At 40.0% G+C, this 15,301-nt stretch overlaps 1 protein-coding gene and 1 long non-coding RNA gene across 29 annotated transcripts in view; one reads left to right on the forward strand and one right to left on the reverse strand.

Annotated features, from left to right (window-relative positions):
- ERC2 (ELKS/RAB6-interacting/CAST family member 2) overlaps positions 1–15,301 on the forward strand; it is a 1,070,068-nt gene that overhangs the window by 321,503 nt on the left and 733,264 nt on the right. The gene's annotated exons all lie outside the window — the stretch shown is intronic.
- The window catches only part of LOC128345032 (uncharacterized), a 39,679-nt gene continuing 26,632 nt past the window's right edge, over positions 2,255–15,301 (reverse strand). Inside the window, exons 5-6 of one of the 3 annotated variants that reach the window (XR_008316218.1) lie at positions 4,288–4,381; positions 2,255–3,045 (exon numbers count right to left, since the gene is read on the reverse strand). This is a non-coding gene — a long non-coding RNA (uncharacterized LOC128345032). Of the gene's footprint in view, positions 3,046–4,287; positions 4,382–13,664; positions 14,717–15,301 lie in introns of those variants that run through there. The other 2 variants (XR_008316217.1, XR_008316219.1) reach the window with 2 other exon arrangements.

The following is a 15,301-nucleotide window of genomic DNA, read 5'->3' on the forward strand; positions in this document are numbered from 1 at the left end:
TTGTGTCATGGTACTTAAAGTGGTATATTAAGCTCAACAGGTGGGAAAGGGCTGTCTGTCAATGCCTATTAAGTGTTATGTTAACACATAAGAACTGGGAGGGATAGCCTTAAGGGTTTTGGTCTGTTACCTTCTTGACAAGCTCTGTACCCACGGAGAGCTTCTTGTGTGGAAGACTTGCTACCTTTAATGAGGTATGAGGCTATCGATAATGCTCCTTCTGCTGCAGTGTCAAGGTTCCTGCTGACAGAGCACAGGGAACAAGGGTTGGAGAACTAGGTAAAGAAAACTGGATGCAGCAGACTATAGGAATGAACTATTAATGGCTTTGTTTGTGTCTTTAAAAGATGATGTTGAAGCACTGCTGTGAGCTGTACACCATTGATTCTGTAGATGTGATTGCCACATATGTTGTCTTACACAATAACTATACATTTTTGATTAAGGGGGAAATGCCATAAGAAGCTATGTATTGTCCAACCAGGACAATTTAAATTATTGCTATTATCTGAGCAAGATAAGACAGATACAGAGGCTAATGGGAAAAGACTAGGTTCGAAGTAGCAGAGTAAAAGGTATAAGTAAGATGAAGAACGACAAATTGTGCTATTGAAGAAGTGTACTAAAGAATAATTAGGAGAGCACTACAAATAGTTGAAGGGAAGAGACCAGGAAGAAAGCTAAAGATTACAATGTGATGTTCATTATGAAGGTGAACACTGCACTGCCACAAGGCACAGAAAGAATAGAAGCAAAAGCAGAAAATTATAGAAGGAAGAATAAATCTCAGGTTATATTTAATTCTTTAAAAAACCATACTCAGTTTTTATAATACTAGTAATACAAATTAAATCTGTGCATATCCATGTTTTGGATTTCAAAGATTTTAAAGCTAGAATAAAAAATGAGGCCTTCTTGTCCATAGACTGCACTTACAGCTATGCAAACAGTGTTCAAAACTTCTATAGGGTTTATCAAGGAGGGTTAGACGCATGTACTTCTGTTGCACCTAATGGCGCAGTGAGGAAGTGACTTGATTAGCAAGCCAGAGGTTGCTGGTTCAAATCCCTGCTGGTATGTTTCACAGACTATGGAAAACACTGATATCTGGCAGCAGTGATATAGGAAGATGCTGAAAGGCATCATACTGCGTGGAAGATGGCAATGGTAACTTTCTCCTGTATTCTACCAAAGACAACCACAGGGCTCTGTGGTCGCCAGGAGTCAACATCGACTCAATGGGACACTTTACTCCTGTTCTTAAAATATTTATGAACATAAAATATTGAGTTTCTGACTGTTTCCAGCAACAAAAATCACTTTAGATAAAGTAATGAGTTATGTTTTATACACTGCAAATAGTTAAGCATTCTGTGGGACAGAACAACCTTAGAAAAGGGAAGAGCAGGTCCTGCTTTTAAGTGCAGGAACTAAGGGGTAGACAGACAGCACATATGGATGGGTATGGTATATGTTTTTAATGTTAAAAGTCCAAGGTTGAATCCCTTGCATCTCACTGGCAAAAGACTACTGCTCTATTTAACCAAAGAGTCTTCCATTATTTCAGACAAAAAACATTTCCTAACTCTATCTGATGTTCTCAATTTTTCTACATGACTGTTGGCAACTGCTCTCACAATACTAGAACCATGAAACTGAAGGCCAGGACATTTAGGACCAATAAAAGGTAGTACTTTTTCACACAGCACTTAATTAATCGATAGAATTCTCTGCCACAGGATGTGGTGATGACTACTACCTTGGATGGCTTTAAAAGTGGTTTAGACAAATTCATGGAGGAAAAGGCTATCAGTGGCTACTAGTCTGGTGACTATAGGCCATCTCCAGCCTCAGAGGCAAGCTACTTCTAAATACTAGTTGTAGGGGAGCAACAGCAGAAAGGGAGGGCATGTCCTTACCTCTTGCTGTTGGGTTCTCAATGGCATCTGGTGGGCCACTTTGTGAAAGCTGGACTATGTAGTTCTTGGGCCTGATCCAACAGGCTGTTCTTATGTTCTTCTTATGCCTTTTAAGGAGGAGGTTAAGCTGGAATCTTCATCCCTAATGTGCTTAGTTGTTTGAGTTTTTGATGTGCACTAATATTGACACATGTAGTTCTACATCTCCATTCTAAAATGATACAGTCCCATGAGGACTGTAGCAAGCAGGACTACATTAAAACTCATCTTCATGATCAGAAGTGCAGTTTATCCTAAATTTATTAATAGTGTAGAATATGTTTTTATCTCCAGGCACAGATTATAGTAATAAAAAGTGAGATTGTGTTTATTTTAGAAAACCAGAATGTACAGAATCTAAAGTAAACCAGAATCTAAAGTAAAAATAAAGTGTAGGGTGGGGGGAAATGACAGCGCTCTCGTAGCACCAGTTCTTTGTTAGTCTGGATGTGAGCTAGTGGTTGAATATCATTTCATTAATTTGCTGTACAGAGCAAAATTGTTGAAGCTACAAATTAAAAACATGCAAGAAATTTTTATTTATTGTTGTTCAGCTCCAGTAGGTGCTGGAGCTAATTTATTTGTGAAAATTTGGACCTGATTTCATGCTGTTCTTCAAATTGACAGGTGATTGTTACCATCAACAAAAATGGTTTTGGTATACAATATACATATTTATTCAATAGCTGTGTTGTGGGTGGAGGAGATGGGTACAGATATACAGAGGCAAACTCCAGCCAATGAACACAGGGTATGGATCGTGGCCAGAGCCACAGAAGTTGCTACAAGACCTCTTGTGGTAAGTTTTGCCTAGTTGATTGAATTACTATTCAGTTGCCTTCATGTTGTGTTGTTTTTCATCAAATAAATCACAATATTCAACAAAAATATTTTTGTTTTCTCATCCCCTCGACCCCCGCCATCTAAGTGATTTTATCATATATTTTTCTTTTCAGTTTCTCTGCAATCATTCTTGAAGGGAGTGGGTGGAAGATGGAGGAACAAGATGTGAATTGAACATCAGTTTAGTTTTCTTTCTGTTTCTCTTGCAGATAAAATACTATATCATCTGTTAGGAATTGCATTTCTAGAAGAGAAGAGGATGAAAAGGGAATTAATGATCCTCAGCCGAAAGAATTGTAATAAGGCAGGTATGACTGCAGTTCCTTGGCATGTGTTACTTTGTCTTTGATAGAAGTATAGTGCTGTTGCTGTATCCTTGGATTGCTGCATTGGCACACATGAATTAGGCAGATTATTGATGATCAGAGTGTGAATAGTTAGAGAGTGGATTGTGAGTTTCAAATGTGCTAGAATAATAAGTCATATATCTTTCCTCTTTATAGATTTTAAGGAGGATTGCATAGAGAAGGAGGATTCATTTCCCTAGCACATTTCCTCCCAGAAGACTCGGGAAGAGGAGAATGTGAAGAGGCCAACAAAAATTAATGAGCACTTTGCTGTCCCCTGCACATATCACATTGTGGATTGTTTTGAAGAAAGAGTAAAAATTCAAATTGCAAAGAATTTGATACATATCTGCCTGTATGTCTCTTTTCTCCCTAAATAATAAAGCCACCCTTTTGTTTGTTTGGCATAAATATTAGGTGCATTGGATATGGATAGATTCAAAGATAACAGACTTGAGGAGGTGTGTCACCATAAGTAGTAGCATTTATTTAGAGTATCATATGGTTTTGTACTTTAACATCAGTTTTCATGTCTGCCTTGTTTGCACAGTGATTAAAATAAGAATCAGTCTCGTTTATAGGAGTTTCTTTACCTCATGTAAAATGCTACTGACAAGTACATACACACTAGCTGTTAGGTTTTTTGAAAATCTTCTGACATTCAAAAGTCAAAGTTTGAATGTTTCTTTGAAAAATAAAATTACAGTTGAAAAATTAAAGGTCAATGTTGGCAATCTGCATATTTACCCAAATCGAAGATGACTGAATGTAAGATGAACCCCTTAAAACAGAGGTTAAATACAGGTTATACCTGCATTTACTCAAAAGGAACAGGACTCTAAATTTAAGACAACCTCCCAATTTGTAATATCAAAAAATGTGGGGGGAAACCTAGACTCGGATTAAGGTAAATACAGTATTAATATTTGATACTACATTGCAAATTGTTAACTTTCAAGGCATAGATGATGGTTAGATTAAATTGGGAGATTTCAAAGAGAGAGGAAGAAAGAGCTCTAAACTAGAATATTCAAATTGAATGCATTTAGAATAAACAAATTATATGATTATGCTAAGGTAGTGGAGTTAAACTGCTCAAAGTTACCACATAGTTTTATTTATCTTGGTCATTGTTTTACCTAATTTGAATACAGGTAGCCCTCATTATCCGAGGTTTCAGCAACCGTGGTTTCGTGTATCCTCAATGAGGTCTTACAGATCTGGTTTCCATATCTGTGGGTACAAAAATAGGCAATTGTTGTCTATCCACAAAAATTCTGACTTCAGGGCCACCAGAAATGACTTCTGGAGTTATTTTTGGTGTCTGGTTTCGTGTCTTTAAAAAAAATAATCCCATGATGTTTTGCTAAAATTCGAGGAATTGGGAGTTTGGGGAGCATTGCTGGAGACCTGAAGAGCAAGGTAGAGTACTTTATTTCTCTTATTTATGCTCACACACACACACACCCTCCAATTTTTAGTCGTGTGTGTGTGTGGGGGGGAACCTAACCCCTAGATTCCCATAGGGGTAAGGTTTCATTATTCACAGTTTCTGTATTCCTGCTTACAGCTGAGAACAAAACCCTCACAAATAATGAGGGCCACCTCTCATTGTAACTGAACTTGTTCCTATGGAAACTCTAAGGGACCATTCTGACATTATACATATTTAACAATGACAGCAGCATCTTAGCAGCAAGGGAGCCACTACAGTGTGTGACCCCCTCGCCCTTGTCAGAGCTTCACATTGCAGAGGCTCCCTTGCCTTTAAGGTAATGTTAGGAAAAGTCTTCAACTGCGTACCTGCCAACATGTTCCTATTTTCCCATTCAAAATAGGGACATGTTGGCAGGTATACAACTGTAGCCGTTTTAAAAGGTGGGGATCTATCTACCTTGGTAGAGAGAAGTGACACTGAAAAGGTTTGTAGATTTAAGTGGACTAGGTCTTGGGTATCAGTGATTTTTTGAAGTAGTAGTATCAGTGATTTTTCAGTATGAAATTGTTCACGTTTTGCTCTCTAGAGATGGATATTTGAAGATTAGATTGTTGGAAATGGTATAGAAATGATTGTAATTATTGTAATTAAATGGAAGCTGTTCTGTCTGTTTGAAGAACTGAAGGCATTGCTTTTAAATAAAATACATTATATTTTATACATACATAAAGAGTAGTGTAAATTGGGTGTCACAACTGAGAGGTGACCATCTGCCATGCTTTAGTTAGTGGGGATTCAATATAGCAATTTTGGGTGAGGTTAAGAGTATGCAGAGATATCATATTGGAAGAACCACTGCTTCAGATAACCAGGGCCAAATCCATTAAAGATTTGAAAGATTAAAACCAGATTCCTGGGTTGACAGCGGAAACCAAAGGGTGCAGGAGTAACATCCTACCGGTTAAAAGTCTGCCTGATACATTCTGGGCCAGTGTCATACAATTGCACTGGCCTTGTAAGTGCTCATTGCACACCCAGGCCCAATAAAGACAAGATACATGTGAATGGATGAACTAGGGCCACATTTATTAGTTAATATTACATAACCTGCAATGAGGCATACCAATTTAGAGTGTGGGTACCCCACTAAGGGTCAGCTTCATAAGGAAGACCACCCAGAACTGGGCAAAAGACTGGGTGTTAATTCAGCCCAGACAAAATCTGGACATCATAGCAACTGCAAGGTGTTAACCCCTCTGAGGGGAGGCCGGCCAGCCCCACCCACTCAGTCTGCAAAACTCTGAGTGGTGGGTGCCAGACAGCCTCCAAGTAGGGGTGGATCCCAGCTCAAGGACCACAAATCCTGCAAGGGCTGTTCCTCAGCTTGCCCACTCACCTTAAATGCTCCTCCAGTCAGACACTGATCAAGAAACCTATATTGACCCACACTCACTGGCAAAGTGACCAAACATGTAATAACAACCCTATAATCAACTTCAGTGAGAAGTAGGTAAAAAAAAGGCCACAACAAGGCCAATTAGGCATGACCCAAAAAAAATCCTACTTGGCCCCTGAAGGTGACCAGACAACCCTCACTGAAGTGGGATGAGAGGGAAGGGTGCTCAGTCTGAAGAAACTGAGAGAGAATGATGGGAACTGGCCACTTATGCAACTGCTCCCAAGCTCCCATTGGCTGGTCCACAACACATGGCATGGGAGCCAAGATGGCAGCCCCAGTGTCTGTCTCAAGGGCCAGGGGCACAACACACACACACACACACACACACGCTGCATACTGTGGCAGGGAGTGGCAGAATCTTATGCCTGTAATTATGACTATACTTCTTGTCTCTATACAGCAAGATTCATTTTGTCTTCCAGTATCAAGTAGTTTTATACACATCTTTTAGATTTTACCATTCTTAGGGAATATGTTGTACAAAAGCATATAGCCCTTAATGGGTTAAGCTAGAAAATATTTTTTTTTCATTTTATTTGTTCATTTTATCAGTGTTTACTTTTGCCATACTGGGGGAAAATACCTAAATATTCTTTAAGTAAGGATATCTTATATCTGCATATCCTTCCTAAAAAATCCTAATCATGTTATAATGTTACAGATAAAAATTTAGAAAATGAAAATTTTGTGTGCTGGTAATATATGTATGAAAAAATCCTAAAACAGACAAACCTCATGTTTGCTCTGATTTCCACTCCATTCATTGTTTTTTTAGGAAGTTTTAGTAGATTGTGTTTTCCAGGGATAATGACTTATTAAATCAAACCCTGCAAATGCAAGTCCTCTTGCTAATACAGTAGACCCTTGTGCCAAGATCTGCTCTTGTAAATCAGACTTCCCAGCCCCCAGGTAGTTTTACTCTTTGGACTCTTAGTACTGTAATTAGAAAGAAGAAATAAGAGCAGGCATTTTATTTGTACTTTCATTTATTGCAGTGGCTGCTGCAGGTTTCATTTACGCTTTTTGAGGAAGGGGTTGTCGACTGCACTGGTTATTCTATGTAGCACTAATTGGAATAGAATAAAAGTCAAAGGCATGCAGACTAGGTGGCCGATGTATTTCTATATAGTTGCCGGCATGTATAACTTGTGTTTGGGCTTGTAGCAACAGCTCATATGGTTCAGATATGATCACGAGGATTATGTGTTCTAATAGGAGTGAGCGTAGGTAGCTGTCAGTTCACCAGGAAGGCACAAAAACATGAAAGGAGTGATTGTTTTTGCTTTATATCTGAAGTTGAAAATAATGTAATAAATGGATCTGAATCTCTAAAGTGCTTTTTCATGCCTGATTTCATTTCTTAGCAGCATATTTCAGTGTCACATACCTGTCCATATGGATGGAAATTACTGTAATGAAAAGACTGTAATTCTAACAAGAGCATTTTACTACAAAACACCTTCATGACTGTGACCCATCAAGTAAAATGCTCCCACTAGCCATGTATTATGGCCCTTGTGTGCTTGACAACAAATAAACTGTTCTTCTAATTGTAGGCAGGCAACAGAAACAAGTTAGTTTGTGTGATATTTCTTTCATGTACAAGTTCAAGGTGCTGGCTTAGGATCTTAAATTCCTAAATGGCTGAGGCCCAACATCACTAACGTCTGTATCCCTTCCTTCATGATTTATATGCAATGCCAAGAACAGATTCTTGATACTGCTGTCATAATTATGTATGACATGTATGTGGATAAGTATTCTCAGTGCTGCCTAACTTTGATATGGCCATCCTTTGGAAGACTGATAAAAGTATCATCTCCTGTGAAAGGAGTAGAAGATATGCTTATTTTAAAAGGCATCTATATATTTAATTCTCGTAGACGTGCCCGTCCTGATGTGTGGTGGAGAGTGCATCCTGGCACTCAGCTGATTGGCTGAGCCCCGGAGACCCCGGATTGGCTGGGTACCAGTTGACACCACTTGTCACAGCAGTGGGCCATTTGGGGAAGCTGGTGGCAAGGCGGCTGACCGCTTAGGAAGCGTGCAGCTGGCGGTGGCCTGCTTGGGGAAGCGGGCTGGCGGTGGAGGCTGGGTTGGGAGGGGAAGGGGCGAAGCCCCGGTGCCTGTTGAAGGAGACCAGATCAGGAAGGGGAGGGGCAAAGCCCCAGCACCTGTTTGAGCCAGGTCAGGAGAGGAACGGGGAGGGAGGGCAAGAAGCGAGACTGGGGCAGGAGGCGGAGGGAGGGAGGGCAGGAAGAAAGACTGGGGAAGGAGGCGGGGGGAATGTAGAAGAAACAACCAACCAATTGAATTCTCCCAACTAAACCCCTAAAAGTAAGTAAACTACCGCACAGATGCTCTGTGCGAGTCAAGCTAGTTGGTCTTTAATATAAAAGATTGAACCTGTGGTTATTATAGCTGCTTTATATTCAGCACTGTTTTAGTTAGTTTTATAAAAAATGTTAAGAAAATAAAATGCACTAATTTGTTGCTGCTCATCCCCTGAATGAGAGTAGGTAGAGTGAAGTCTCAGCTTCTCAGAGATTCTGATGTCAAGGTAAATCGACAGACCATTCTGCAGCTTGGCAATTAGTGTGCTCTTGTTAAGAGGTATGTCCTGGGGTTGGTCTGAGGGCAGCTGTCCAGCTGCTGGTGTCGTAAGGTTCTTCCACTTGCTCCTACCCAAGAAAGATCTCTTGAGAAGAGACAACATCTTGTATTTGACCTTGACCTTTAAGGTCTGACATGTCATCTTTGCTACAAAGTCTAATCTAGGGAGTATTCACCTTCTTAATGCCCTGGGAAAATGGCACAGTGGAACATTGCAATGAGAATAGGAACGCAGATACATGTTAAGAAAATATTGTGGAATGAAAGTTTAAAAGGCAGGGCCCAGGCGAGAATACAAAATCCCTCCTCTAGCTTTGAGGAGGCCCAGGTAGGCTGCCACCATCCACTGTTTAATATGAACAAGTTCACCCTTCCAAGGCAATATTCTGGGAGAGTAAAGTGGAAAAACTCTCCCTACAAGAAAGGCTTGAGCAGTCTTAGGCCTTCAGGAGGGTGTGACTAGGGCAGGGCCCAATAAGGAGTAACAGTCTTTAACAACATCAATAAACTATTAATAACTGAATGATAAAGAAAACTATAAAGGCATCAACAATAGCTGCTTCCATTTAAGTAAAACCCTTTGCCAGGAACTACAAGGACTATGCAGTCAGATCCAAGCACTTAAACAAAAATAAATTCTCTAACATGTCTAGCTAAAATGGTCCCTATCCATCCTACCTTATTTCCAAGTAAGGAACTCCACTGATTCTCAGCCCAAGGCTGTTAGACACCTGTTGTCCTGGTAGTTGCTGATCAGATCTCACTCAGAGGCCTCCAGGGAATACATGAACTCTAACACAACCGCCCCCTACTTCTCTATAGGCTGTTGTCCAGTAAACCCTGCCCTTCTGTCTGGATTGGGCCACAGGGATTTGATTCTCTCGGGCTTTCTTCCTTATGTGGAGAGGCCCACCTTCAAAACAGTTGCTCTGAGACCTAGTTCTCCTTCAAGCCTATCACTACACAACCATATATTATTATTTTTAAATACTGAAAAGTTTTCATGCAGTGTGGTTGTATTAACTATGATTTAGTGAGGCTTCATTATTGTAACTCAAGAAACTATTCAGTCTATGGCCAGTATCCTGAAATTCCCATTGTACAGGTGAAACTCGGAAAATTAGAATATCGTGCAAAAGTCCATTAATTTCAGTAATGCAAATTAAAAGGTGAAACTGATATGTGAGACAGACGCATTACATGCAAAGCGAGATAAGTCAAGCCTTAATTTGTTATAATTGTGATGATCATGGCGTACAGCTCATGAAAACCCCAAATCCACAATCCCAGAAAATTAGAATATTACATGGAACCAAGAAGACAAGGATTGTAGAATAGAACAATATCGGACCTCTGAAAAGTATACAGTGTACTGTGCTTGATTGGCCAGCAAACTCGCCTGACCTGACCCCATAGAGAATTTATGGGGCATTGCCGAGAGAAGGATGAGAGACATGAGACCAAACAATGCAGAAGAGCTGAAGGCCGCTAATGAAGCATCCTGGTCTTCCATAACACCTCATCAGTGCCACAGGCTGATAGCATCCATGCCACGCCGCATTGAGGCAGTAATTGCTGCAAAAGGGGCCCAAACCAAGTAGTGAATACATATGCATGCTTATACTTTTCAGAGGTCCGATATTGTTCTATTCTACAATCCTTGTCTTCTTGGTTCCATGTAATATTCTAATTTTCTGGGCAGCTGAGATTTTTCCCAGGGACATACTAAAATGAATGACAGAAAATGGCCATTGAAATGCATTGCTTCCTTCTAAATTGCCTTAGAAATTCAAAGCATTCCTTTTTTGTATTTTAAAATTTAATTCAGCTGATCAGAGCTGATCAGATGTCTTCCTCATAAAGAAGGGTATGTTCTCAGTTGCAATAGAGAAATCTTCTGGATTCCAACCATGGTTGGTTTAATAATACCATGATGCTTGTCATCATAAGACAAAAGGGAATTGCTGGTTGGCAAAAGTATTATCATGGCACCCTGTATTGGATGAAGGGCATTGGTATACAGCTGTAAAGTGAACATTTATTCTGTTAAAACTTTAAAGGAGGGTCTGTAACTCAGTGGTAGAACACCTGCATTCCATGCAGATGGTTCCAGGTTCTGTCCTTGTCATCTCCAGTTAAAGTCTCAAGTAGCAGGGCTTTTCTGCCTGAGACTCACTGCCAATCAAGCAAATAATGCAAGCTATATGAATGGACTTATATAGACATCTTTTGATTTCTATTTAATTTATAACAAAAGGTCAAGTCCCGAGTAGGGTACCAAACTAAACCTTCTACATAAAGCATGTCATAGTGTAAGCTATTAGTTTAGGATTTGGTATAAATGATTTTAGAGTTAGTTACAGTCATCCTGACACTTTTATGATTTGAACTTCAATAACCAGAGTGAAAGAAATTTGACTCTGCTCTGCTTAAGATTATTATTTTACTGGTGGAACATCTATTTATTCTTATGTTGTCTGGATCTGATAAAGGTAATCACATGTATTACATTGCCACAAATCTTTTTATGGTACTGCCAAATATTTGAATCCTAGATATTGCATAGATCTGAATGTAAGAATAGCTGAACATTTTATAGTGGGTGGTGTTAAATTACATTTGAATTGCCGTATGTCTGGAGTTAGTGGCCTCTTTTGGACTATGTGTTAACCTCTAATAAAATTAAACGTTCCCAGTCTTTTTCAGCTTCATAGTGTTGTGTCTGTTTCAGAATAGAAAACCTATGGGTATTTCCCATATAGCCTAAATATTACAGGTGATCTAACAAAGGTTCAATGCCTTTTGACTTGTAAAGATCTTCTTGCAATGCAAATGCTCTAATGATGGGACTAAAAGTGAGAGACTCCCAGTCATGTTATACTGAATTTTAAAATTATGTGATAGATTTGCCATGAGATCTACCGATGTTGTTATGTTATTCCAAACATGTAGACATTTCTCGATTTCATATTTAGTGTCTTTAATATTTACTCTTTGATTTCCGGATTAATGCAGCTGTCACAGCTAGTACATTCTGTTAACATGCTAATTCTGTTAGGTGCAATTCTTTCAGATTTATAGTGGTGTGATGTAATAAACATTCATCTTTGTAATACCAGAGATTATTGTAAACCATATGTGTGCAGTGAAAAATGAGGCTTGGTTAAATATGTGTAATGTGCATTTGGACCATATACTTGAGAAGTAAAGTACTGGGGCATTATGAAATGTTAATGGAGTTGAGAAATAATATAAAGCAGAACCTCTTCCAAAATGGAAATGAAAGAGAAATATCCTTCACCACGAGCGAATGATGGAGATTTAAATGGTAGTTGTGTGTTCTTAAGTCCCCATTATTTTGTGCTCCAGGAAAAGTGCATGCAAGGCTTAATTTGTGCCAGGGGGTTGCTAGTGCTTAGTCATGGCATCTGTTTTGAATGCCATGAATCAGCCCTAGAATATATAAATAGGTGAAGGTGCCTTAGAATAGGTGAAATATGCATTTCTGTGTAGAATAATCTATATATGAGGAATGTAAGGGAGAACAGCTTTCAGGGCCAAAGTTGTTGTGCCAGACAGATCTAAGCCCCAGTGTGTGTTTCTATGCACATTTTTTAAAAAGAGAGAGAGTGTATATTCAAGCTTGAAAAAAGGAATGTACTGTAAGTATTAGCTAGCCACCTAATGTCGCAGCAGGGAAGTAACCTGCCAAGAGAGCAGGAGACTGTTGGTTGAATGCCTGCTGGTGTGTTTCCCAGAATATGGGAAACTACTATATCGGGCAGCAGCGATATAGGAAAGTGCTGAAAGGCGTCATCTCATACTGCGCGGGAGATGGCAATGGATAAACCCCTCCTGTATTCTAACTAGAAAACCACATGGCTCTGTGGTCGTCAGGAGCTGACTCGACATCACAACCTTTCCTTTCCGAATAGTAGCTAGCTTACAATTCTGATGGAATAATACTGTTAATTTTTTCTGGAAAACTGATTCTGATGGCCTTTTCTAATTGGATACCCTTTTGAATTCTGAAAAGATTCAGAGCAACACACACAAACAAACACACACACACTGTAAGCTGGTTAACATTTTCAAATGCCACAATCAAATATATTTTATAGTAGATGGTTTTCGTCTAAGATCAAAAACTATTTTAAGGACATTTTATGTCCTGCTCCTTGGCTGTATGTTCTGAGGGTTTACAGTAAACAATGCAAACACTAAACAATATGATCTATACAACAGAAACATCCAAAACATCACACGAGGCAAGGTTTAAAACTGACAAATTGTCAAGTAAAAATAACAAAGCACACAACATTATCCTCAAGTAACACTGGTTGAACAAGGATAGGATTGCTACTAAATCCCTGTAAGTTATCCTGGTGTGTAGTGAAGTAGTGATGGCATTGCATCAGTATGACAGTTACATAACGTTTATTTTATTCTTTATTTATTTTTACATTTGTATCCTGCTCTTTCTCTGAGGAGCTTAGAGCTGTGCACATGATTACCGTATTTTATGGACTATAAGACTCACTTTTTTCCTCGAAAAATATCCGCCAAAATTCAGGAGCGTCTTATATGTTTTAACAGTTTAATATGTTAAAACTCTGAAAAAGTGGATTAAAATTAAGGTGCGTCTTATAGTCCGTAGCGTCTTATAGTCCGTAAAATACGGTATTTTTATCCTCACAACAACCCTGTGAGATAGGTTTGGCTGAGAGATACATGACTGGCCCAGAGTCACCTAGTGTGTTTCATGGTTGAATGGGGATTCGAACTTGGCTCTTTCTAGTTCTAGTCCAACACTCTAACCACTATGCTATGCTGCTATACTGGCATAATGTTGATGTAAGTGTTATGATATTGTAACTACACTGGGTGAGGGAGGACAATGAGTGGAGTTGGGAGAAGATCAGAGAAATCCCAGGTTGGTCCAGAACCTTGGCTCTGCCTACCCTGTCAGTGTAAAATTCAAACAAAATAAGTTGATGAAAATCCAAGACACCAAATCCTTCTCCATCACCACATTGGAGATGAAAGTCTGACTACTGAGTTAGTTGGTCACAGCACAGCACAGCACCAAGAGTTTATAAACTACAGTGAGAGAATATATTTTGCATAGCAAGACTAGTCCTGTAGCCTGGGGCTGCATCATTCTATATCCATATCTGTAGAACCATGAATGTAGAAGTGCACAAATGGCTGCTTGGAGTGATGGAGAACTTTAGTACAAGGACACTTTGTACATTTGGAGCACTTGACACAAGTGCTCAACACAACCAACTAGCAGCCAAGACTGAAAAACACAGTAGACTAGGCAGATGGATGACACAAGCGTTATCAGACCCCTTACAGGTCCTGTGCCTTGGAACTCCAGACACACATGCCCACCAGGAACCACAGCTCCACTTCTTCAAGGAACGGCAAAACAGGTGAGCAAGAAGCCAGGGTGGGGGGATGGGGGAGGCTGTGCCTCACAGTGGGACTACTGAATATCCTCCCTCCCTCTTTCCCCATTCACTCCAACACAAATAGAGCACTCAAAGAGCTCTGGCTCAGAGTGTCCCTCCCCTAGTCCTGCAATGTGAAGAAACTGTGTTTTGGCTTAACAACCCTCCTTTATTCAACAGGTTGTTGTAGTAGCAGCATCCTTCACATAGATGACACAGGGTGAGTATGCTGTTTGCTAATGACGCTACCTCCATTTTTATTTATTGCATTTTCATCCAGTTTTTCCTCCAGATTAAGATAAACTACCATCATTCACTGGGGAAGGCAAGTGGGCACACAGTCTTCATGGGTGAGCACAAAACATTCCACTTCACTTATAGGCACTGCTGGTGCTATACAGCTGACTTGTTCTTTCTTGCAGGATCAGAATCAAGGCACAAGAGACAGATATATCAGCAACGACAGACTGGGATTCAGTGTAACTCCCTCCATGGGATGAGTGAGTATTGCCTTAATCGTAGCATTATTTCTCCTTGACAATCTTCTCTCTCCATTAATGTTATGTTTCTGACAAGGGAACTGACATGGGAGTCTGGGAAACCTAGGTGAAGCATGCAGAATATATTAAGACCTAGGTGTTATACCCCTTCTCACATACTCAGCAATAGGGATGTGCACGAATCAATTTTTTTCAATTCAATTTATACCCAAATCGAATCACCCCCAATTTGTTTTGGTTCCAAACCTGGCCAGCTAGCACAGGGGCAACTTGTTTTGTCCACAAATCTCCAGAAACAGGTAGATTCAGGTACAAATCATGTTGTTCCCAAATCAATTCTCACAGACAGCAGGTGCAGGCAGTGATTCTCTCAGCAGCAGAAAAAATTCTCTTCTCTTTTCCTCAAGCAGGAACAAAAAGGAGATAATCCAGTCCAGGCAGCGGGCAAGCAAGGCAAAGCAAAGTTCCTCTGGCTGGCTCTCTCTCTCTCTCTCTCTCTCTCTCTCTCTCTCTCCCACAAGGCAGATAGGCAGAATGCTGGCTGGCTGCCTCCTTAAGTATATTTGGAAATCCCTCCTTCGAACTACCCCCACCCTTGTCCTTTCTTTGACCCTTTCCCTAGTCAATGCAGGGTCAGTCATCCCTGGCAACACAAAATTTGAATGGAAATGAGCCAATCTGGAACCG

The sequence above is a fragment of the Hemicordylus capensis genome, chromosome 2, assembly GCF_027244095.1.
Source record: "Hemicordylus capensis ecotype Gifberg chromosome 2, rHemCap1.1.pri, whole genome shotgun sequence".
Classification (NCBI taxonomy): Eukaryota; Metazoa; Chordata; class Lepidosauria; order Squamata; family Cordylidae; genus Hemicordylus; species Hemicordylus capensis.